Here is a 22768-nt window from a genome sequence, read left to right on the forward strand (position 1 = left end):
TTTTCGTAGCTCCCATCCGGTGATCCTCTATCTGACTGTATCCTATCCTTATAGGCACCAGGGGATCCCCTCAGCACACATGAAGGCACACCATAAACTACGCTGCAGCCTGGTTTTGGAGTCAAACAGCGCTGGAGAGCGGGGCTCTTGGCGGAGTAGTGGGCCTTGGGCGACAGTGACTACAAGATGGTGGCCGGCACTTGTTGGTCCCTGTCTGGGCCCCATGCTTCGCTGCAGTAGAGATCCTTACTGGGGTCTGCAGCGGTGATTCATAGCCTTGCGGACCGGTGTCACAGGCAACCGGCTGCCCTTGCTGGGATTCCTGCATGATGGCGGAGCTGGAGGTGCCGGACCCGCCCAAGAGAGAGAGAGAGGTGTAATGTGGTGGGGTCCTAGGCCCCCATGCACAGGGAATGATGACACGGACACTGGAATCTTGTTAGTGGAACTGGTCCAGGGCACGTGCGCCCGTCCCCTTTTATTACCAAAGTCACATGTCCTGTGATGCCTGTGTTGGATGGGTGTGTGGTGGAGTATAAGCCAGCCCTCAGGAAGTGGCTGGCACCACAAACACTAGAACAGTGACTAGCCCGTCACTACATCCCCCCCCCAAACTTTATAATAACTGGAACAACAAGTCCCACCTGTGGGAGACATTAAAGCAACAATAGAAAACGTCCACGGAGTCTATTCAGCTGCTTTCAGAACAGGACAATGGTACAATTGCAGCTAGGATCACCAGTTCTACTTGGCATAGTTCAGTGGTGCACTGTGGATCCGGCCCTCCCTGGACTCACGGTGTGGAAGTTTACAACCAAAGTCTATATGCACAGTTTACGGGGACAGTGCATGTGGAGCGATAGTGAATACGGAGGATGTTACATTTTCTCACATACGTCCTGGCTCCATGAACCTCAAGCCTCCGACGACGGATGACTGGTTGTTGTTGCAGAGTCTTCCGCAGAGGCAGCAGTGCTTCCAGCTGCAGGATGTTGGAGTATTTATCATCATCCTTCTCTCACCAGGATTCCCCTCTCATACTGGTATTCCCCTCTCAGGTTGCCCCTGAGGTCCTCTTCACAAGGCTTCCACTGGACTGGGTGTCCTTCGCATTGTCACTCCAACGCCATACTCTAGGATCGTGGAGGAAACGCTACTAAACCCACCTTTGAGTCATTCAATCCACCTGAAGGGGAGTAGTTTCCTGATCGGACTACTAGTGCCATTCAGACTCTGGTGCACCGGCATTTAAAAGGATGGTCTTTGGAGGAACCAGATTACAGCATGAGGTTTTCGTCTTCCTGGGACCAGCGGGGGAGCTGCTGTAGGCTCATCTCTCGTGTTGGGACCCCGCTCTCACCGGTAACCCCTGAGTCCCTTGCCCCTGGATCGCCATCACACACTCCTCTCTTCGTTCTCTCTTTGGACTCATCATGCGGTGTCCTCGTGCCACACTTCTTCCTTTTCCTCTCCTTCACTTCACAACACGTTCTGGTCCCATCTTGTCTTAATAATCTTCTTTTCTGACCAGACCTCTCCATGGGACGTGCAGGTGGGGTCTCCCTGGCCATGTCCTACCCCTAGGACAATGCATTTTCCTCATCCAGTGACCAGACATCTCGTTGTGACCTTTTTCCTTTCACAACCTCTCCTAATTCTTCTTCCTTCGACTTCAGGTCAATCTTCTCTGACATCTCGCAGGTCATCTTCTCTTGAGGAAGCACTACTGGTGCATCAATACTACGCTGACGTGGCTCTCTCTCTGCAGCCTCCACTCGGACCGGCTTTGCAGAATTTGTTATTCCCTGTGACAACTTGGGCCCTCTTCCTCGCTGGGCTCTCACTCTCGGGCTCCAGCCTAGACACTCTCCAATAGAGTCTTTGACACCCTTCCGACTGTGCACCCTCCATCCGTCACTTGAGGGTACTCCTCCTTCTGGCGCCTTACGCGCTCAAGATCTCCACTTGCAGTGGCGTCCTTTAGCACACTTTCTTTAGTCCTTTGGGGACCTGCTGCGTGTGGCTGTTGCCTTGTAGCACACTTTCCATCCAGGTGCAGTAACTACTGGTGTCCTTACTACTGCAGTGACTAGCCATTGCCACTAGGTTTCACTACATTCCTCCTCACAAACCCCAGCAGCCTTTCCTCTCATGGTACCTTTCTTGCCAGTGTCCAACTCACTTTAACTGGGAAGTTGCAGCATTCTTTTCTATGCTGCAGTCTAGTTCTCTTTACTCAGTTTTTCATCACTATTGGACTTTAGCAGCCTTCCCTCTTAAGGGTCCCTTCAGGGCTCGCTTGATACCAGCAGGTGGCTCCTGCTGCTTCACATACCAGGCATATTAATCTTGCACGCTGCAGATTGCACTTTATCTCCCAGGCACCATGGTCTTTTTGTTGTCACCCTCCTTTGAGCACTGAAGAGTGAGAGTTGCCCTCCCTACAAAATGACCCATTGGCACAGCTTCACCTGGGCTGCTCCTTCACTAAATGCAGAGGCACCCTGTTGGTTTTAGCTGTCTTTCCTTCACATTCAATTTCAAATTTCCTTTATTGCAGTCTTCTACTCACCAGTGTTTGTCTTAATTTCTTTTCTTTCTGCAGCGCCTTACACGACCACTAGGTTGCGCTGCCACCACTTTTTCCACATGGCCTGCGGGCTGTTCTGGCTGGGTCCCTCATGCTGCTTGCAGCACTACGGCTGGTCACACACTCATTCCACCTGCGGGCGCGGCCCCCATTGCTGAAGGCAGCCTCCGGTCCCCACGCTCTGCGGGTGTCCTGCGCAGGGAAGCTGCACCTCTGCCCCTGGACAGTAAGCATCTTTTCCATTCGGGCTGTGCTGGAGGGCAAACCAGGCCTCGGTGTGGGAAGGGTACTCCTGGTCTTTCTGACAGGCATTTCCGTGCGGCCGACCACCGCTGTCAGTACTCTTCATTCCCTCTCGCCCCTCCGCAGCAGCCTCTCTCACCTCATGGGCTGCGCGGGTCTGGAGCTTCCGACGGGGAGCTTCCATGTCATCTACCCATGCAGCGGGTCTCTCTGCTGTCAGGAGCCGCCTCTTGCCGCTCCACTCACTCACTGGCCTGCAGTACTTCCTCAGGCCCTACGACCTCCTGACCAGGTACGCAATGCTGGGTCTGGGCAACCCTACCAGCGCATTTCCTTCCCCCACTGCTGTCGGGATGCCTTAGGCTCCGCGGCAGGACGCCACACACCGGGAGGCAACACCTCGCTAAGCAGCGTGTTTGAGTTGTTCATCAGGCAGTTGGCAATCACAGGTGCGGATCCGCTGGCTATCAAACACATAGCGGAATCCTCTGCTATCCGTTACTTATGAAGCCGGCACCTCCTCGCCAGCCCGCTGGCTTATCTTGTGCAGCGCTCTTCTACCTTTCACATATTACTCTCCGCACGCATGCGCCTTGGATACGGGGTGGGTTCTTGCAGGCAGCTTTAAGGGGCTCTCAGCACGGCTCACTGCAAGGCTACCCCATTATTTTATTCTGGTGACCTCATAACGCTGTGTTGGTCAACAACATGGTTGCAGGGGCCTCACCAGAGGACACCAGCAGGTCTGCTGTATGGCCGCCTTCTCTCCCTGCAACCATCGACATCAAGCTGTTAGTAGATGAAGAAGTGAGCCTTACACTATGGCCACTCTTCCCCCACCTCACACAGATGCTGCTGCCAGCCTACAGGTGGGCAGGTCTCCCTCGTCGCCAATGAACTGTCGTGGGGCCCTAGGCCCCCATGCACAGGGAATGATTACACAGACACTGGAATCTGCTTAGTAGAACTGGACCAGGGCATGTGCGCCCACCCCTTTTATTACCAGGGTCACATGTCCTGTGACGCCTGTGTTGGATGGGGGTGGGATTGAGTGTAAGCCAGCCCTCGGGGAGCGGCTGGCACCACAAACACTAGAACAGTGACCAGCCGGTTACTACAAGAGGGTGGCGCAGCAGCTGCAAACAGTTGGACAGCTGTAGAGAGTGTGGGCCCCTGAACACGGGCAGAGTGGTGACGCAGTTTGAGGTGCCCTGCTCTCATAAAGGGTGGATGTGGGACGGCCACACCAAGAGGAGCACGAAAAGATGGATCCGCTCAGGGGGTGAAAAAATATACACACTATGGCGGTCGCCGCGGACCGGGCCACCTGGTGATCCACAGGCCTGCGTGGGAGAGTGGCCTCCGGAAGCTCTGAAAGGGAGCTTTGAGAGATGTGGAGGGAATCAGGGCCACATGACAGCCTGACTCCAGGGGAGACTTGATGTGCAGTGAGCTCACTGCACGGCAAAGCTTGGGGTGGCCTGACACGATGGTGCTGTGTGAGAAAGAGAGCCTGAGACAACATAAGCACCGTAATGCCGCTTGAAACCTCCATAGCCCGCAGATTTAGGACAAGATGTCTAGAGCGGATTGGGAGGTGTGGCCCTGATCTGGGGCCTATCTACAGGAGGCCACAGGGGCCAACGACTAACTGAGGAGTAAGTAAGGCCTAGCACCAGTACCTACTAAACTATTGTAGACAAGGAGACTATGATGAACATTGGAAAGGCCCCATCAACGCCTGGGGAGACCCCTGAGGGCAATTTTACCTACGGCCTCGGGCCAGACGACATGGAGAGGAGTCTCGCCTGGGCAGAGATACCGGCTGTGAAGGGAGGAAGGCCTGATCCTGAGGTATGGGCAGAGAACGGCAGCCTGGAGAAGTGACTCTTCGCCTGCCGCAAGAGCAAGCAATACTGGCCTGGAGAGTCGGGTGCAGAACCCAGCGACATCTGTCCCCCTGTGAAGACTTCTTGCAATCCTCTCGCACCTTCCTTGACAATTCGGGGCTTATGTTGATGGCGAAGCTGGCACACTGCTAAATGAAGGCACTCTACCTGAGACTACACTTCCTCTACCTTTGCTGTGCAAATCCTTTGGGTCCAAGGAATGAGGATACCAGTGAGTCCTCTGGCGCTCCTAGGAGACAGGAGCGAGAGAAGTGATGGGCCTACAATGAGGAGAGACACGCAAGATGGCAGCCCCCCGGTGATTGCATCGTTTGATACCCTCTAAGCCCACGTGCTAGAGCGGCAGTGAACTCGCCATGTGGGCACCATCCGCCAGAACCAGACTAATTAAAGACCCGACCCTGACAGGAGATCGCTAAGAACTGGGCCTACAGACTTGGAGGGCCTGAGATCGCCTGAGGCAGGGCGGACTAGGTGTGACTGAACAGGGGTCCATGCAGCTTACTGTGTCTCTTGAGGAATATTGTGCTGGGGACCATCTGGTGCATATGGCAGAGGGCTGTTGACAGCCACCGGTATAGTGAGTAGCAGCAGTTGCAGTACTGCACAGGGAGAGCCCACCGGGGACTGGGCCTAAGTGCAATCTGCCCCTGTGAGGCCCACCTCGGTGAGGTGAACCTTGATATTCTGGGCCCTGTGACAGGCGTGAATCAGTGGGAGGCACCGCCTAGACAGTGATGGACTGTCCGAGAGAGGAAAGTGGAGGCCCTATCCCTCGGAGGCACTATGGCAAAGTGTCTGGAGTTATAGAGCTACACAGATCCTACTGGGTGCACTACCTTTGAACTCGCTGAAGCCATACCTCTTGCTCCTTGTGCAGCCTCTGGGGAGACAACTCTTGAGTACTCACTGCCCGGCCTGTAGCCTTGCTTGGGGCTCCAAGCAGGCTAGTGAGCAGTGTGAGACAGCTGCTGACATTGTGTGGCAACCGAGAAGTATGCTACTGGGGGCTACTCGGGTTTGTCGCCACCTGGGCACTGGGTGTGACGAAGTCCTGCAGAACCCACAACCCGAAATCTGCCCGGGGAAGACTGAGACATCCTTGAAGGATACTGGACCACTATGTGCTGATCTGCAGACATGGGCTAAGTACACGGACAAAGGGACCCAGACACAGATGCATTGCCGTTGTCACTGATGGTACACCCTGGAGGGGCCCACAGTCCAAGATATTCTACAGGCCATAACTGCTTCCAGACAAGCAATAGAAACAAAGATACATAACAGGGGGCCGACCTAAACATCTTGAAAGATGACCACCAACACCTGTCCGAAAGTCACAATGGTGGAGCTAACACTGGCCCCTCAGATCAGAGGGCATTTCAAGACAGGCTAACCATCATAGAAGATAAAGTCCACACTCTATAGAGAGCAGAGCAAAGAACAGTGAAAATAGGTCACAGCAGAATAATGTTCACATCATAGGACTTCCAGAGCGCACCGAGGGGAAGAATATGTTGGGTTATTTGGAACATTAGTTGCGGGAGGACGTAGCGCCAGAGGGTCTTTCCATGTTCTATGCCCAAGAGAGGGCGCACAGGGTACAGTCTCACCCACCCTTGCCTGGCGCATCACCGCGGCTTGAAATTGCCCTTCTCCTTTATTACAGGGATCGCAACCACATCCTTGCCCAAGCCGGGACCTGATGAGCCATCCATGTCGCTAACAGCAAAGTCATCATTTTACCAGACTTTACCAAGGAAGTACGACAGAGCTCTACATTTCTGGAGGCCAAGCGGCGACTACGTCAGTTGGGACTGCCCTATGCCACATTGTTCCCCGACCGGCTGCGGACGGTCACCCAGGAGAGGGTGCAGCTCTTCCGGATCCCACAAGAAGTGTGGCACTGCATCCAGACAAACCCACAAGCTGGCTGCCGGGAGACCTTGCAACCCAAATCCAAATAGTAGAAATTGGAGCAGCGTGGTGGGTACCCACGAGGGAGCCCCCACTGATGTGGAGGCACAAAGAGAGAACAGCGAGTGGTGGAGGTGGTGGCAGCAATCATCAGAGGAGGACTGAGGCTAACTTTATCACCGAGCAAGGAAGATGCCTGGGGTTTAGACCTCACCCGAAGTACCAATTGAGCTGAAGAATCAAATAACGAGCTACCTAAGGTTACATCTGGCACAGCTGAAGAACTTATGTAACAGCATTGATTAACTGTATGAGTTATATCGTTCCTGGCTTTTGGAGAGGGCCTTTGGTTACTCATTTGTGATTGCGTATGATGCTGTGATATTGGCATGGGACCCCGGAGGCTAGACCTTGATTTAACTCATCTGGTCAAGTGGTGAAAACCAGTCGCGGAGCAGTTCGCTGGTTGGTCACAGCCTACAGATCTTTGATGTTTCTGTGGGTACACCCACAAATGCATGCAAGTAGGCTGAATGTTTGGATGGGGTGCTGTCCTACTTGTCCTGGGGTGTGGGAGTTGGGGAATTTGTATTTTGTTTGTTCGGAAGGGTGGTTCGATACGTGCCCTGTATAAGTGAATGGATGTAAAGAGATCCAGAATGGTTTTGTCGTTCGAGTCTGCTAAAGTCCCCCCCCCCCCCCCAATGTATCCTTCACATACCCAATGGCGACCCCCATGATATAAAATTCTGTCATGGAATATTAGGGGGATGCATATATTGGCCAAACGGCGCAAGGTCTCTCATGTCTCAACAGACGAGGTGTTCAGATAACGCTCCTCCAAGAAACACACCTCATTGCCAACGAGGGAGCCGCACTATAGCGTAGATGGATTGGCCAGGCTTAGTATACTAACTATTCGGCTTTTGCAAGGAGTGTCTTGATGCGGGTGAGGCCGGGGGTCCCTTTCCAGCACGGACACCTGATAGAATCTGCAAATCATACGTGGTGGTCAATGGGAGACTAGATGGCAGGTATATCAACATGGGTAACATATACAAACCAAATGCAGACAGCTGACATTTCCAGCTGAACTTTCAAGCGTGTTGCCCCCCCCCCCCCTACAACTTCCCCCTCCCTATCTAGTGGGCTCAGTTATCCAGGGAGGAGATTACAACTGTGTAGCAGATGGCATCCTTCATCATTCCCATCCCCTGCTAAGGGGCTCTCCGACAATCAGGGTGGCCCACAATCTCGGCCTGGCAGGAGAAGTAGGGCATTATTGATTGCTAGCAGTCGCATCATCCAGGGTTACGGGACTACTCATTTTATTCTCATTTACATGACTTCCATATGCGGCTCAATGCATTCTTATCCTGAACTATATCAGATCACCACCCTCTGCTGCTTTAGTCAGGTGGGGGTAGGGGGAGTGGATCCGTATTCCGTTGTGGAGATTGAAGGCAGAAGCACTGGAAGATCTGGTATTATGAGACATCATCGGAACAGCCATTACACTATACTTTGACAAGAATGATGGCTCCGCCTTGTCTCTCCAAGTGAAATGGGACGCGTTTAAAATGGTGATCAGGGGCAGATGTATTTCGGAGTCTGCAAGCTCCAGGAGATGCACACCACCACTAAAAAAATGACCCAAAATAAAACATTTAGTAGAGATGGTCAGCCCTTTGAATTTTACTCGGTTTATGTAGAAGATGACCTCTTACTATTCATACATGATGTGGAGGGAGTCCAGGCAGGCACTCGCGATCTCCTGGGGCAGTTCCGAACCCTGTCAGGCCTGCAAGTTCATTGGCAAAAATCTTGTCTATTGCCCACACTGGCATCCAGAGCCTTAGGGACTGAGGGTGTTGAGCTGGGAACCCAGGTGCCTGCTTTAACTGGGTGTGCAGATCTACCCCAAACCAGCAGATCTTTTAGAAGGGAAGGAGAGAGAAGGCTATTTGAGGGCTGTGCACAGTGCTGAGTTTTGGAAGACACTTCCCCCTGTCAGTTCCAGGATGGGTTGCATCAATCAAAATGGTTGCCCTCCCCCACCTGCTGTATCACTTTGTGGTTGTACCCGTTTGGATCCCTCAGGGGCTTTTCCAAGATATAAACACGCTCCTTATGTTTTTCATCTGGGGCTCGGGCTGCAAGAGAGTGGAGTTGACCACACTTCAGAGGCCAGCGGTAGAGGGTGGGTTGGCCTTACCCGATTTTGGGATCTACTATCTAGCAGCACTGCTTCAATGGCTGACGCAGTGGGCAGACTCGCCCGAGGGGAAATGAGCTTCTATGTCTCTGATCTGAGTTCGCTACATCCAGCGCTGGAGACACAAAAGAATTTCGAATGCTATGCAGATGCTGGAAGAGAATCCTGCAGAGGAAATGAGTGAAGCGGCCGAATTCCCCAGACATCCCATTGAGATTCTTAAAAGAGCTACCGCATGGGAGAGATTGGTGAGGATTGGCAAACTTGGTGGCCGCGAAGGCATGACAACTGGAACCCTTTTTGAGGCTGAACTTTCGCTCTTGTGCACAACAGGTATGAAATATGAAGTCTCTCAGAGTCACTTCCTCCTCCTTGGAGCGGTCACTACAGTCATTCATAGGTACTAGCGAATGGGCATGGCAGAACCACCTCCTGCGAGAGGCTGTCAATACGTGCTCACCTCATCCGGGACTTTTAATGCGGTTACCAGCCTGTACAGACTACTGCGAGTGGATATTCTGCTACCTACAGACACCCTTAGAACCCGTGAGGAGGAAGATTTGGGGGTTCCCTACCTGGAGAAAGACTGGGAGACCAGTGTGGATAGAGTATCCAAGGTGTCCAGAAACGCTGGTTTAAAAGTATCCATTTTGTATGTACTAAACAAAGCGTACCAGAAACGCTGGTTTAAAAGTATCCATTTTGTATGTACTAAACAAAGCGTATCTCAGCCCGGGGAGGATTAACACACTTTGCAGTAGCCAGTGTGAAATTAGCTAGATGTGGTAAGGGGTTGGGAGGGGAGGGGGGTGAGAGGAGTTTGTTCACATGTTTTGGCGTTGCCTGGTATTAGTGGATTATTGGGAGCATATTACGGGAATGCTGCCCGAGGTCATTGAGAGGGAGGTCCCGTGCACCTCTGGCCACTGTCTTTTACATTGGCTTCCACATACTGCCAAAACCAAGGCCACAAGCAAGTTCCAAGACCTGGCTTTTATCCTGGCCAAGAGAGAAATAACCAGGAACTGCAAGGCTCCAGGAGGACCCCAGGTGGAGGTTTGGACAAAGGAACTGATAAGCTGGGTGGGACATGAGATTGCCTTGAAGCACCGAGAGGCTCAGCGAGGCCATGGCTTCCTTGCCGTAGCTAGGGTTTGGGGACATATTGGTTGATACCTTGTTGCACCCCGATTCCTTTGTCACCGGAGGAGATGCGAAGGACCCCCTAACCATGGCTACTGCATTGGGAACTAGACTTCCTAGATACACAGCACATGGGAGGTAGATAGAGACAAAACCTCTTAGGGTGCTGGGATAGAGTAAGGACTAGTGCAGACACTGTTAAACAGGTAGATTGTCATAAGTACCATTTCTGGAACCTGGAGTAAGCTGGGGCACAACCAAGAGATTTGGGAGGGACATTGAGAGATGCAGGAAATATTTGTGATGTTGTGTTAGTTGTGAAGTTTGGGAAAGGGAGAAGTGCCATTGATTACGGCGAACGGACTACTAGAACACACTACGATTCTGTTGCATACCACCTGTATGTTGTTCTACCATGTACATATATATTCTTTTACTGCCCAGTAAAAATGTATGATGGTACAGAGTAGGGCCCTGCACACTGATGATTGAGATGTTTTGAAACTGCAATAAAGAACAAGTTACTTACCTTCGGTAAGAAACATTAGTTAGTTAGATTCCTCACCTTAGAATATCCCCAGGTGTCAGGCTGGATCCGGAAAGATTTTTCGTCAGCAATACCCCTTGCGCGTCGCTAGGCGTCTTCTGCGGCTCCGCGTCTGTCGTCGGCGTTGTGCATCGGAATGACGTCGTCGGAGTACTTAGACGCCACCCTTGCGCGCTGACGTCAGTTCATGTACACAGCTTTCCGCGCCAGGAACGCAGAGCCATGCAAGAGACCGACACTGGTGCCAAAAAGTCTAGGGCCCTGAAAAGGATAACCTTAACCCTAGATGTCGGTTCACAGAACGGGGAGGATGGGTGGGTCGGTGAGGAATCTAACTAATGTTTCTTACAGATACATAGTTACCGAAGGTAAGTAAATTGTTCATCTGAAAGAAACACGTTAGTTAGATTCCTCACCTTAGAATAGATACCCCAGCAATGCCAACCCCGGTGGTGGGTCTGCGAACCAAGATCACACCAGAAAGTCCTGGAGAACAGAACGGCCAAAGAAGCCGTCTCTCCGGACTTGGCTGTCCAGGCAATAGTGATTGGCAAACGTGTGCAGCGAGGCCCACGCTGCTGCCTGACAGATGTCCTGCAAGGGGACTCCTCGGCCCAGGGCAGTAGTCGCCGCTGTGGCCCGGGTGGAATGGGCTCTCAGCCCTACAGGAGGGTCCTTTTTAGCTAAGGAGTAACAAGCTTTTATACACAATACGAACCATCGCGAGAGGGTTCGCTTGTGTACTGCCCGCCCCTTCTTAGGGCCCACGTAGCCAACAAAGAGTTGGTCGTCCACCCGGAACTGTTTGGTGCGGTCCAAATAAAAGGACAGCACCCGTTGTGGGTCCAGACGGTGGAGCCTCTCTTCCTCTTTCGAAGGGTGCGGAGGCAGAAAGACGGTGGGCAACGTGACAGACTGCCCGATGTGAAAGGCAGTTACCACTTTCGGAAGAAAGGAAGGACGAGTCCGGAGGACAACCTTGTCCGGATGGACAGAAAGAAAAGGAGGCTTAGAAGATAGAGCCTGGCGCTCACTCACCCGTCTAGCCGAGGTGATGGCTACCAGGAAAGCAGTCTTAAGAGTCAGAAGACAAAGGGGACAATTATGAAGAGGCTCAAAGGGAGCGCACATCAGAAATGTCAAGACCAGGTTCAAATCCCACTGAGGCATTACGAAGGGGACAGGTGGAAACATGTGAGTAATGCCTTTGAAGAAACGAGAAACAACAGGGGATTTGAAAAGAGAAGGCTGATCAGAAAGCCGTAAGAAAGCAGAGATAGCAGAAAGATAACCTTTTAGGGTGCCCAGAGCAGAGCCCTGCTGGGCAAAGGAAAGAAGAAAAAGAACCTCAGAAAGAGGGGCGGAAAGGGGATCCACTGTCTTTGCTGTGCACCATGCCACAAACTTGTTCCACCTGCAGGCGTATACCGTTTTTGTGGAGGGACGCCTGGCTGCCAGAATCAACTGTTGCCGCTCAATCTCCACGCATGGAGGTGGAGACTGGACAGGTTCGGGTGGAGGACCGTCCCCTGCTGCTGCGACAGAAGGTCCTCCTGAAGAGGCAGTCGTATCGGGGGATCGATTGACAGACTGAGTAGCTCGGGATACCAGTATTTTCTTGCCCAATCCGGAGCCACAAGGATGACTTGGGCCCGGTCGCGCCTGATCTTCTTTAGCACTCTGGGCAGAAGTGGTATAGGCGGAAAGGCGTACAACAGACCGCAACTCCACTCGCGACAAAAGGCGTCCCCGAGCGAGCGCTGCCTTGGAAACTCCAACGCAGAACTGCTGACATTGCGCGTTCTCTTCGGTGGCGAATAGATCTAACCAAGGCTCTCCCCACTGCAGAAAGAGACCTTGCGCCACGTCCGAGTTTAGACGCCATTCGTGATCCATCATGCACCGGTGGCTGAGTTCGTCTGCTCTGGCGTTCAGAGAGCCCGCCAGATGTTGAACCACCAGGGTGATGCCCTGATGTTGCAGCCATGTCCAGAAGCGCAGAGCCTCCTGACAAAGGGTCCACGACCCCACCCCGCCCTGTTTGTTGCAATACCACATGGCGGTGGTGTTGTCCGTGAACACCTGCACCACACTTCCCCGGACAACGGGAAGGAATGCCTTCAGTGCAAGTCGGATCGCTCTCAGCTCCAAAAGGTTGATATGGAGCCGAGACTCCGCCGGAGACCAGAGTCCTCTGATCTCCGCCTCCCCCATGGGGCCCCCCCATCCCAGGAGGGAAGCATCCGTCACTACTACGTGCTCCGGTTGGGGTAGGGAGAGGGATCTGACGCTGACCCAATCGCGTTCCGTGAGCCACCACTGCAACTGCTTTGCAGTGCCCTCCGAGATCAAGACATGGTCGGACAGGTTGCCCCGATGCTGGGCCCACTGAAACTTCAGGTCCCACTGCAGAGCCCGCATTCGCCACCTGGCGTGATGCACTAACAGGATGCAGGAGGCCATCAGCCTCAGAAGCCGCAGCACCAACCTGACGGAAACCCGGGATAGAGGCTGAAAGATGGGAATCAGAGCCTGAATATCCCGGACCACTGCTCCGGAGGATAAGCCCGGAACTGCGCCGAGTCCAGAACCGCTCCGATGAAGAGGAGCTTCTGTGAGGGACTCAGATGTGACTTCGGCACATTGATGGAGAACCTCAGCAAATGCAGGAGGTCGGCCGTAGTCTGGAGGTGGGATACGACTTGCTGGGGCGAGCCCGCCTTCAACAGCCAGTCGTCGAGATAGGGGAAGACTGGAACCCCTGATCTGCGCAGATGAGCTGCGACCACCACCATCACTTTCGTGAACACCCGAGGGGCACTGGTGAGTCCGAAGGGGAGCACAGTAAATGGAAATTCTCCTGACCCACCGTGAACCGCATGTAATGCCGGTGGCCCGGCAGGACGGGGATGTGAAAATAAGCGTCCTGCAAGTCCAACACTACCATCCAGTCTCCTGGGTCCATGGCAGCCAGAACCTGAGCTAAGGTGAGCATCTTGAACCTCTCCTTCCGGAGGAAGGCGTTGACGCTCCTGAGGTCCAAGATTTGCCCTTCTTGGGAACCAGAAAGTAGTGGGAATAACAACCACGGCCTACTTCTGGACCAGGAACGCGCTCGATGGCCCCTTTGGCCAAGAGGGCCGTAACTTCCTCCTGTAGAACATTCAAGTGATCCCCCGACATGCGGTGGCACTGCGGTGGCATGGCTGGAGGGGTCGTCTCGAAGGGGAGGGAGTAGCCCCTTCGGACGATTTGCAGCACCCACCTGTCCGAAGTGATGGAACGCCAGTGGAGCAGGTGATGGCGAACTCTGCCTCCCACTGGCGTGGAATGGGCCTGAAAGCACGGACTAGGAAGGCTTTGAGGCGGATGCTGCTGGGGTGGATGTGGATGGACCGGCACGTTGTCCCCCTGTACTGCCTTGGCGGAATCCACGTCCGCGACCGCGTGGAGGATGGTTCTGCGGCCTGTGGCAAGGCGGACGTGAGGGGGCGCCCCTTCCTTGGCCACGAAAGGGGCGAAAAGCGGAAGTTTGCGTGCGCGGGCCGAGAGACCCAAGGACTTGGCCGTGGCCCTGGAGTCCTTAAAGCGCTCCTGCGCACTGTCCGCTTTGGCGCCGAAGAGGCGATCTCCATCAAAGGACATGTCCATGAGGGTGCTCTGGACATCCCCGGAAAAAGACGTGGACCACAACCAGGCCTGACGACGAAGCGCCACCGTGGACGACATTGCCCTGCCAAGCGAGTCCCTCGTGTCCAAACCACATCAGATGGCATACCGCGCTGCGTCCCGCCCGTCGGCAAGAGCCTGGGCGAGCCGTGTCCGGGCCTCCTCCGGACACAGGGGCAGCACGTCCTCCACCGTATCCCACAGAGAGTGGGAGTAACGGTCCAAGAGACAAGCGGTGTTAATAGACCGCAGCCCTAAACTAAGGGAGGAGAACAGCTTTTTGCCAAACTGCTCCAGTCTCTTGGATTCCCGATCCGGGGGAGCGGACGGGAAGGAGGTCTGGGAAGTAGAGGCCTGGATAACCAGGCTCTCAGGGGTGGGGTGTTGAGACAGAAAACTGGGGTCGCCCGGAGCAGGGCGGTGGCGTCGGGCCATGTTCCGATCCACAGGAGGTACTGTAGAGGGCTTGGACCAGGTGCCCTTCAGAACGTCCATCAGTGCTTCGCTAAACAGCAGCAGAGGCTCTGAGGAGCTTGCTCAGTGAGGAGGTTAGTCCTCACGGCCATAGTAGGGAGCTCCAGCCCGAGGGCTTCGGCCGCCTTACGCAACGCCACAGAAAAGGTAGCACCTTCCTCCGAAGCCACGGTCGGAGGAGAGATGAAGCCAGTGTCAGCGGAGGTATCAAGTCCACTGGCATCCCCCAGCTCATCTGCCCAGTCCAGTGATAACTGGCTCTGGTGGGCCAGAGGGTCCTCAGACCCCTCCCAGGCGCCCCCGTCATCCGATTCCTGATAAACAGGGGGAATAACCGGAGCCGGACGGAAGATGAAATGGTCATCCATCGGCGTCGGATGCGGCACCAGACGGCGTCGGGCCTGGACCTGAACCGGGGAACGGCGGCGTCCGGAGACGGCGCCGGGGGTGGAACCTGTGTCGGCACCGGCGGAGGAGGCGTCGTAAGGTCGACCGGCACCGACTGAGATCCAGGCCTAGATCCCATGGGGACCTGCGACGTCGGGACCGAAGTCGATGACGGCGCCGGGGCCGGAGCCGCCGGCTCGCTAGGCTGCCCAGTCGAGCCCGCGGGGCCCGAAGGCGCGCCGGCAGGCGTCGACGGCAGAGCCAGGCCCCTCATGGCCGAGAGGAAGGCACTGATCTCCGCCGGAGTCGCGTCAGTCCCAGGGACCGGTGGGTATGGGGACGGACGCGGCTCTGGCGGAGCTGGTACCACCCGGACCCTCGACCGAGTCGCACGACTGGTGAGGGGAGTCCGAAGAGCGGTGTCGTCTCTTGGACTTCTTACCATGCTTCGACTTACCCGAAGACTTGGAACCCGACAAGCGGTGATGGTGGCTGCGGCTCCGCAACCGGTCCTTCGACCTCCTCCTGGACCGGGACCGTGAACGGCACGGAGCCGAGTGCCGGAGCTCGAGAAGCTTGCGGGACCGCTCCCGCCTAGCCTTCGAGGTCGAGGCACGACTCAGAATCGTGGTCGGCCCCAAGGCAGTAAAGGCACCGGCAATGGTGGTCCGTTACCGACATCAGTCGGTGACAGGAGTCACAGGCTTTAAACCCAGGCATCCTACCGGCACGAGTTCAAGTCGACGAGTAGACAAAAGAGTCCAAAAAGGTTTAGTCAAAAAATGACTAAAGGGGTAAGCTCTTCCCGGATCGGCGCTGTCTGGCGCGGAAAAAAGAAGAACTGACGTCAGCGCGCGAGGGCGGCGTCTAAGTACTCCGACGATGTCATTCCAGCGCACGACGCCGACGACGGACGTGGAGCCGCAGACGACGCCTAGCGACGCGCAAGGGGTATTGCGGACGAAAAATCTTTCCAGATCCAGCCTGACGCCTGGGGATATTCTAAGGTGAGGAATCTAACTAACGTGTTTCTTTCAGATATTTGCTTTAAAACAAACAAACAAAAAAAGTGCCACCAGCTCCGTCCTGGAAGATGTCAGCTGTGACATCACTGCAGCCATATAGTGCCACTCGGCACAGCAACGCTGTTTACATGAACACTTTTTCAGTGCTCGTCAAGGCAGAAATGAATAAGTAAAGGAAGCAAGGAATGCTATCAGGGTAATTGATTGTCCCATATTGAAAGATTTCACAACTTTAGGTCGCCTGAGTCTTCAGCACCAGTTTGTCCAAGAAAACTCTTTATAGTAATAAATGTAACATGTATGGTTCGTTTTTCGTGTGTGCTTTTATGATTCTCTTAAATAGAAATCGAATAAAGCTTGTCTATCTATCTATCATCTATCTATCTATCTATCTATCTATCTATCTATCTATCTATCTATCCACGTCCAGAATGTTGCGTTAGGACCTTTGTAAAGTAACACTTGCACTTCTTGTAAGAATGCACGGTGCTTCTCTGAAAGTTGATCTGATGTGGGGGGAGGATTGAGCAGAGCAAAAAGGAACCATATGGCATTGCTATACTTAAGAATTTCAAGGATCAATCTGTTGGATGTGATTTATCACCACCCTGGGAGGAAGTACTGAGTTATAAATAGCCTCTCCCACACACATACACAGGATAGATGTGACCAGCTAAGGACACAAAAAACATGCTTGGTGGCTAGTGCCAAAGGGGAAAGGGAGTACTGGTGTTCCTGCTGACCTGTGCATTGCCTGCCTCACATCCTCTACATCGAAAGGAGTGCGATGAGTCCTCTTGGACATTTTATCCTGAGGAGTGGCAAATGAACTCTGGTTAACATTGATGGGTGAAACCTGAACCACCAGATACTCTGGAATAGGATGCTTAATGGGAAAATCATGATCATCAGGAGCCGACCTGTGACACCTCACTACATGCCTAGTCACAGGTGGGCAGGAACAGGGCTTTGACCAAGTGCCTATCAAGGTATTGGTGAGGGCCTTTTGAAAGGGTAGCAGTGCCTGAGCCCATGCCTCACAAATTCTGCAACAATATTTGTTTTGGTCTCTAACTAAGATAGCTGCAAATCGAGGACCTCACCTGCCAAACTAACAGCTTTTGCAAATGATGCAGAAGATCTAAGTGACAAGTCAAGCCTCATTTTCAGAGGCAGTATCAAGCTAACTGGCCTCTGTAAGTCCATGGAGAATATGTGTTATCTGTATAGGGAGGGGGATTGAATGACTGACATCATGAGACCCGTGAGTTTTCTCTTTGGATCCAGAGCCCAGATTTACTTTTTTTTTGTTTGTATTTGGACTTACCAGCGGACTTTGACTGCGAAGTTGAAAGGAATGGACTTCGGATTGAGACAAAATTCACACACTAAACTTGGAGCAGGAGTTGGATCTACGCAACGGCCACAACATCTCAGTACCGGATCTCATTCAGCTGCATAAGAGAAACACTCCTCATGTGGATCTGAGACTAACATCTGCTTTCTATAGTCACAGCATGGTTTGAAACTTGCCGTTTTTGGAGAGGTCATAATTCCGTGGCACACTGACAAAATTGAGAGTGGAGCTCTAGTTCCACATCGGAAAGCACGTAAAGAATGGAACTGAAGTCAACAAACATAGGTGGTGCTTATATGCAGCTTCTCTTTGTCACTTCCAGTTGATGTTAGAAACCTGTGCTTTTGGAGACAAAAGACCACCGATCTCCAGCTCACCAGATGCGCAGATCACCTTACTGTTGACGCATCCACCATTACTGCAGTCAAGGCCATAAGAGGGTAAAAGTCATCCCTTATGATAGGTGCTTCTCTACTGAAAACCAGCAAAGACCCGTCACCGTGCCTCAAGAGAGTGATCCTCCCAATGCTGGAGCCAACAAAGTTAGCAATGGAGAACTACCACGCCCCAGCATGCATACATGATTACTGCGATGCATCAAGCCAGCATCCCAGCAGACAAACAACAACTCTGGGCCTCTCACATAACTTTGGAATCCTATTCAAATCAATCAACCAACTCAGATTTGAAAAGTACGGCTCTTCACTCGCAAGGGTATCCAGGTGCTAAGGTTGCTGGGCTCAGTCAAAAAATTACAGGTCTTAAGTCCCTTCATGAACTCCAATGAGGAAGTGCACTGTTCGACGGTAGAGAGGAAGGCGGTTCCAAGACTTGGTGGCGAGGAAGAAGAAAGAACGTCCTCCACTATTGTTTTGGCGGAAGCAAGGGCAAAGTGGGTGGAGGGAAGATATCTGGAAGGATGGTAGAAATTAAGGCGATAGTTGATACATGATGGTTCTAGCTCGTGGAGGGCTTTGTAGGCGAGTCAGCATCTTGAACCGGCATGTTTTCTGGATGGGAAGATAATGGAGGGGGAGGATGGTGGGTGATGTGGGTCCATCTGGAAAGGTTGGGGATGAGTCTGGCTGCTGAGTTGTGTATCGTTTGGAGCCTCTTTATTAGTTGTGTGGCGATTTCTGCGCATAGCGTGTTGCCATAGTCAAACCAGTTGGTGACTACGGCTTGACTGATAGTTTTCCTGGAGCTGACAGGGAGATATCTGTAGATCTTACAGAGCCTGCAAAGAGTGCGGAAGCAGGTGGAGGAACCTGCATTGATCTGAGCTTTCAAGGTGAGTATGCTGTCCAAGCTGATGCCAAGGTTGCAGGTGTGGTTAGTCGTTGCAGGTGTGAGTGAGTATGGTGGACCACCAGGTGTCGTACCACGGGCAGGAGTTGTTCCTGAAGATCAGGCGTTCCGTCTTGTGCGCGTTGAGCTTCAGGAAGTTGGTTTTCATCCAGTCGGCAACATTTTTCATGCAGTTGTGGAAGTTTGTTCTAGTGGTGGAGGGGTCTGCTGAGAGCTAGCGGAAGAGTTGGGTGCAATCAGCTTAGGATAGGATGTTGAGGTCACGGGTTCTGATGATGTCAGGCAGGGGCATCATGTACATGTTGAAGAGAATGGGGCTGAGGGATGAGCCTTGAGGAATGCCATAGATAATGCTCTTTGGTTCCGAGGTGACAGGTGTGAAGTGGACTCTCTGGGTACGTCCTGTGGGGAAGGTTGTGATCCATTTGAGGAGTCTCCCTGGTGGAGTCTCTTGATGAGCGTGTGGTGGGATATGATATCGTACGTTACAGAGCGGTCGAGGAGGCCACAGTCTCACCCCGATCGAGGAAGATTCTGATGATGTTGATGGCAGCAAATAGGGCGGTCTCTAAGCTGTGGTTAGGAGTCGTCGAGCAGGTTATTTCTCTCCAATTGTTCGGTAATCTGGCAGTTGATAGCCTCCTTGATGATTGGCATCCAGGTCAGCGGGAAGAGTAGATTACTCCCTTTTGTAGTTGACCATGCAGGGGCTTGTTTTCCCACGCCTGGAACGTGAGACTCGGGAATTCGAGTGGAGACCACGTTGAGGCACCGTGTATATAGTTGTGTGCCTGTGGTTGGAACTTCAGTTCCAGTTCATAGATATTGTGTCGCAAGCGAATTTTCGAGTGGAGAGATCAGGTATAGAGGCCCGGTGGCATCCGGGTCCGATGAATTGAAGCTGGTTTTGATCAACTTAAGTAGGGATTTCTTGTGTTGAATTGTGTTACCCTTGTCCTGAGGAAGAATCTGTCTAAATGAACTATGATTTTTTTAAATAATTTTGTTACACGCTATACAAGCGATCAAATAGAGGGTATATCTCTCTGTTTAGGTAGTGTGCAAAAAGGATTACCTCCCCCTGGATTGCTGTGATATGGCATCTGTATGCAACCAGGTCAAAACGGATGGGTATTACAAAAAAGTCTAAACAAAGTATGGTCGTGATTTTGTGTTGATGTATATATATTGTCTGTTGCTTTTTGTAAGAATTATAATCGTGCAGATACTCCTATCTAAAACAAAAGAAACGATATGTTAAAAGAATTGAGGACACCCTCGTGAGTTGTTCTAGTAGTTGACAATTGTTAAAGTGGAGACTTGGATCCCATGCATGAGACAAATGTGTCTGTCTCTTTGCAATAGTTGCTTGTGTCTCTTTATCCCTGGACATCCCCTCTTGTCCCTTGAGCATTGTTTCGGCCCAGATGTTTTCTAGGGGGATTATGGCCGACCCGTTTTTGCTTCTCCTTGATGACTTGGGCAGGGAAAGGGAGCAGCAAGATGGAGTGGTAGTTCTAGAGTAAAACAAAATGAAAGATCTAAAATAAAAAATAAAAAAACAGGGGCAAAGGCTCTACATGGGTGGGGATTTTCTCAGAAAAAGATATTCTGATTCATACAACGCAGCAGATAAAGGGGTACTGGAGAGGAGCTGCACCTATAGAACCTACGATGTCCCTATATACACATGAAACACGCACACAAAGCACACATTTAACAGCTTTTGACACCCTCCCAGCCTTGGCAAGAGAAGGCATGGGTACCCACATGTTGAGAAAGTGTAAAAGGCTCGGTGTAGGAGTAATGCACATTTTATTTCAGATTTAAACCACTGATTTAAACTTGTTAGGATTACATAATACTTCATCCCAAACAGGGAAATTAAGCTTTGCTGTCAGGTTAGGAATGACGCTCCGAGAGCATACAGTTGTTGGGATATGGTATCTTCTACCAAGAAAGCAAAGGAAAATCTGAATATACAGGTAAAGTTTGAGTCCCACAAAGGCCAAAAAGGGAAACAAAGGAGGTGCACAAAAATGGAGGGACAAATGGGATTTTCGTAAGAGCAAGTATAAACCCACCAACAGACACTGGTGTAAAGTACTAAATGGCCATAGTAGAATATTTTTAAGCAGTGTCTGCTGCACCCCAAAAGGAAAAATGTGCATACCTGTTACTGCTCAATCTGCTCCTGCCCAGTCCAAGTTGGTTCTTACCCTTACGCTGAGAGCCAATAGAGTGTGTGACCATGAGAGCATGCATCAAAAATCCCATCACAAATGCTCCAGAGGCAGGTGCCAAAAGCCATAACTGGGCCAGATATTGTGACCTTCAGGTAACTTTGGCAAGGGCAGGCCAGGGCCCATGATAGGCAAACAATGCAGTCCACTAAACGTTTTACCTGGTAGGAATTGTTTCAATGATGCATGAAAGGATTTGATCCTTGAGGTGCACCACAAGACACCTTAGAGTGTAGGGAATTTGTACATGATGACTGTGTTTGTAGAAGAAGGAACAGGCATTTAAAAGCAGTACCAGTGGTTATCCTAATCCTTTGGTCTGCTCCACAGCATGTCAGGTCCACACAGTTGTATGCTGTTCAAACATCAAGCAGTATGTTAGTTGCATTCCCACTTTCGTCACAAGGACATACGTTACTATTCTGTGGTATTAGACAGGGCAGTTCTGGTACTTCTTGGGAGTCTAAATCCAACAGGTAATCTTTGGCGATAGGATTACATTCAATATATAATGAAGGTTGGAAAGGACCAGTAGTTGGTCAAGATTTGTACCTGTTGCTCACAGATGCAAGATCTGCCTTGTGAGGAGTGATGAACTGTTTTGTATACAATGTCTTCCAGGGTACTACAGGTTTACTGGATTCATTTATTCCTTGGGCCCACCTTGATACTTTCCCTTTGGTTAACGGATGGGAAAAGGTAAAGAAGGAATAGGTAAGGGGAGGGGGGCAGGGGAGGCTAGGCTTCAAGATTATTTTACACAGGGGCTATTTGAGAACTGAATTCTCGTGCCCAAAGGGTGGAGAGGATGTAGGTCAGAGTAACACCTCCCAATATCAATAGTTACACAATAATTTTACTCCAACTGACCATACCGTGGTCATTAACATTACCTATAGATGGATTTAACAGATGAGCTGGGGAACTTATAACTTCACCACTAGGTGAGCAAGGAAGCAATTCCTTTTAATTTTAGTACCCTCACACACCCTAGTGGTGTCATGCTTCATCATCGGGTCACCCCGACGCCTAAAAGTCGGGGTGGGCTCAACCACAGTGTTGGGAGCGCTTTGAAGAAGTTGTAGACCAGGGAGGCTATAAGATAAAAAACCTCAGGCAGATCCCCGGTTTCCCTTTATTTTTGGGTCTGTCTGGGTTGATTAAAAATAATATGAGTAGGGGTATATATAGGAATATTATGGTCCTATGACCCTAGTGCCAACATGTTTCAGTCCACCGTGGCCATAAAGGTCCAGGACTTTCTTCAGGGCAAATGAGACCACCCTGGGATACAGAAGGGGGAATTCCCTATTCTGTTTTATTTATAGACAAGGGTAGAGTAGCTACTCCTTGTATGAAAGACGGATTTAGTAATCTGTCTTGCGTTGTGAATCCATCTGTAAGAAAAAACACAAAGAAACACATATCCAACTTATACAAATCGGTTTGCATTATGGTTTTTCCATAGTGACGTGTTTCAAACTCGTGTTGGGAATCCAGAGCCACACCTATAAGTGCCAGGTGGTCAAAAGGCATAATAGTGTGCAGCTATATCCACGTCTGTGTCACTCAAGATTTGTGTCTCTGTACAGTTAATTGGCGTGTCTGATATATTGTGCGGTGGCGATTATGCTCGCATTCTATCTAGAAACAGTCAATAAACCGTGGATACTATCAATGAAAACAGACTCTCATAAAATCATCCCACACACCTCTCATTCACACCTTATCTGTGATAAA

At 51.6% G+C, this 22768-nt stretch overlaps 1 protein-coding gene across 3 annotated transcripts in view; it reads right to left on the reverse strand.

Annotated features, from left to right (window-relative positions):
* LOC146801783 (E3 ubiquitin-protein ligase TTC3-like) overlaps window positions 1-22768 on the reverse strand; it is a 1211260-nt gene that overhangs the window by 448946 nt on the left and 739546 nt on the right. The window lies entirely within an intron of this gene.

Source organism: Triturus cristatus, chromosome 8 (genome assembly GCF_964204655.1).
Source record: "Triturus cristatus chromosome 8, aTriCri1.1, whole genome shotgun sequence".
In the NCBI taxonomy this organism is placed as follows: domain Eukaryota; kingdom Metazoa; phylum Chordata; class Amphibia; order Caudata; family Salamandridae; genus Triturus; species Triturus cristatus.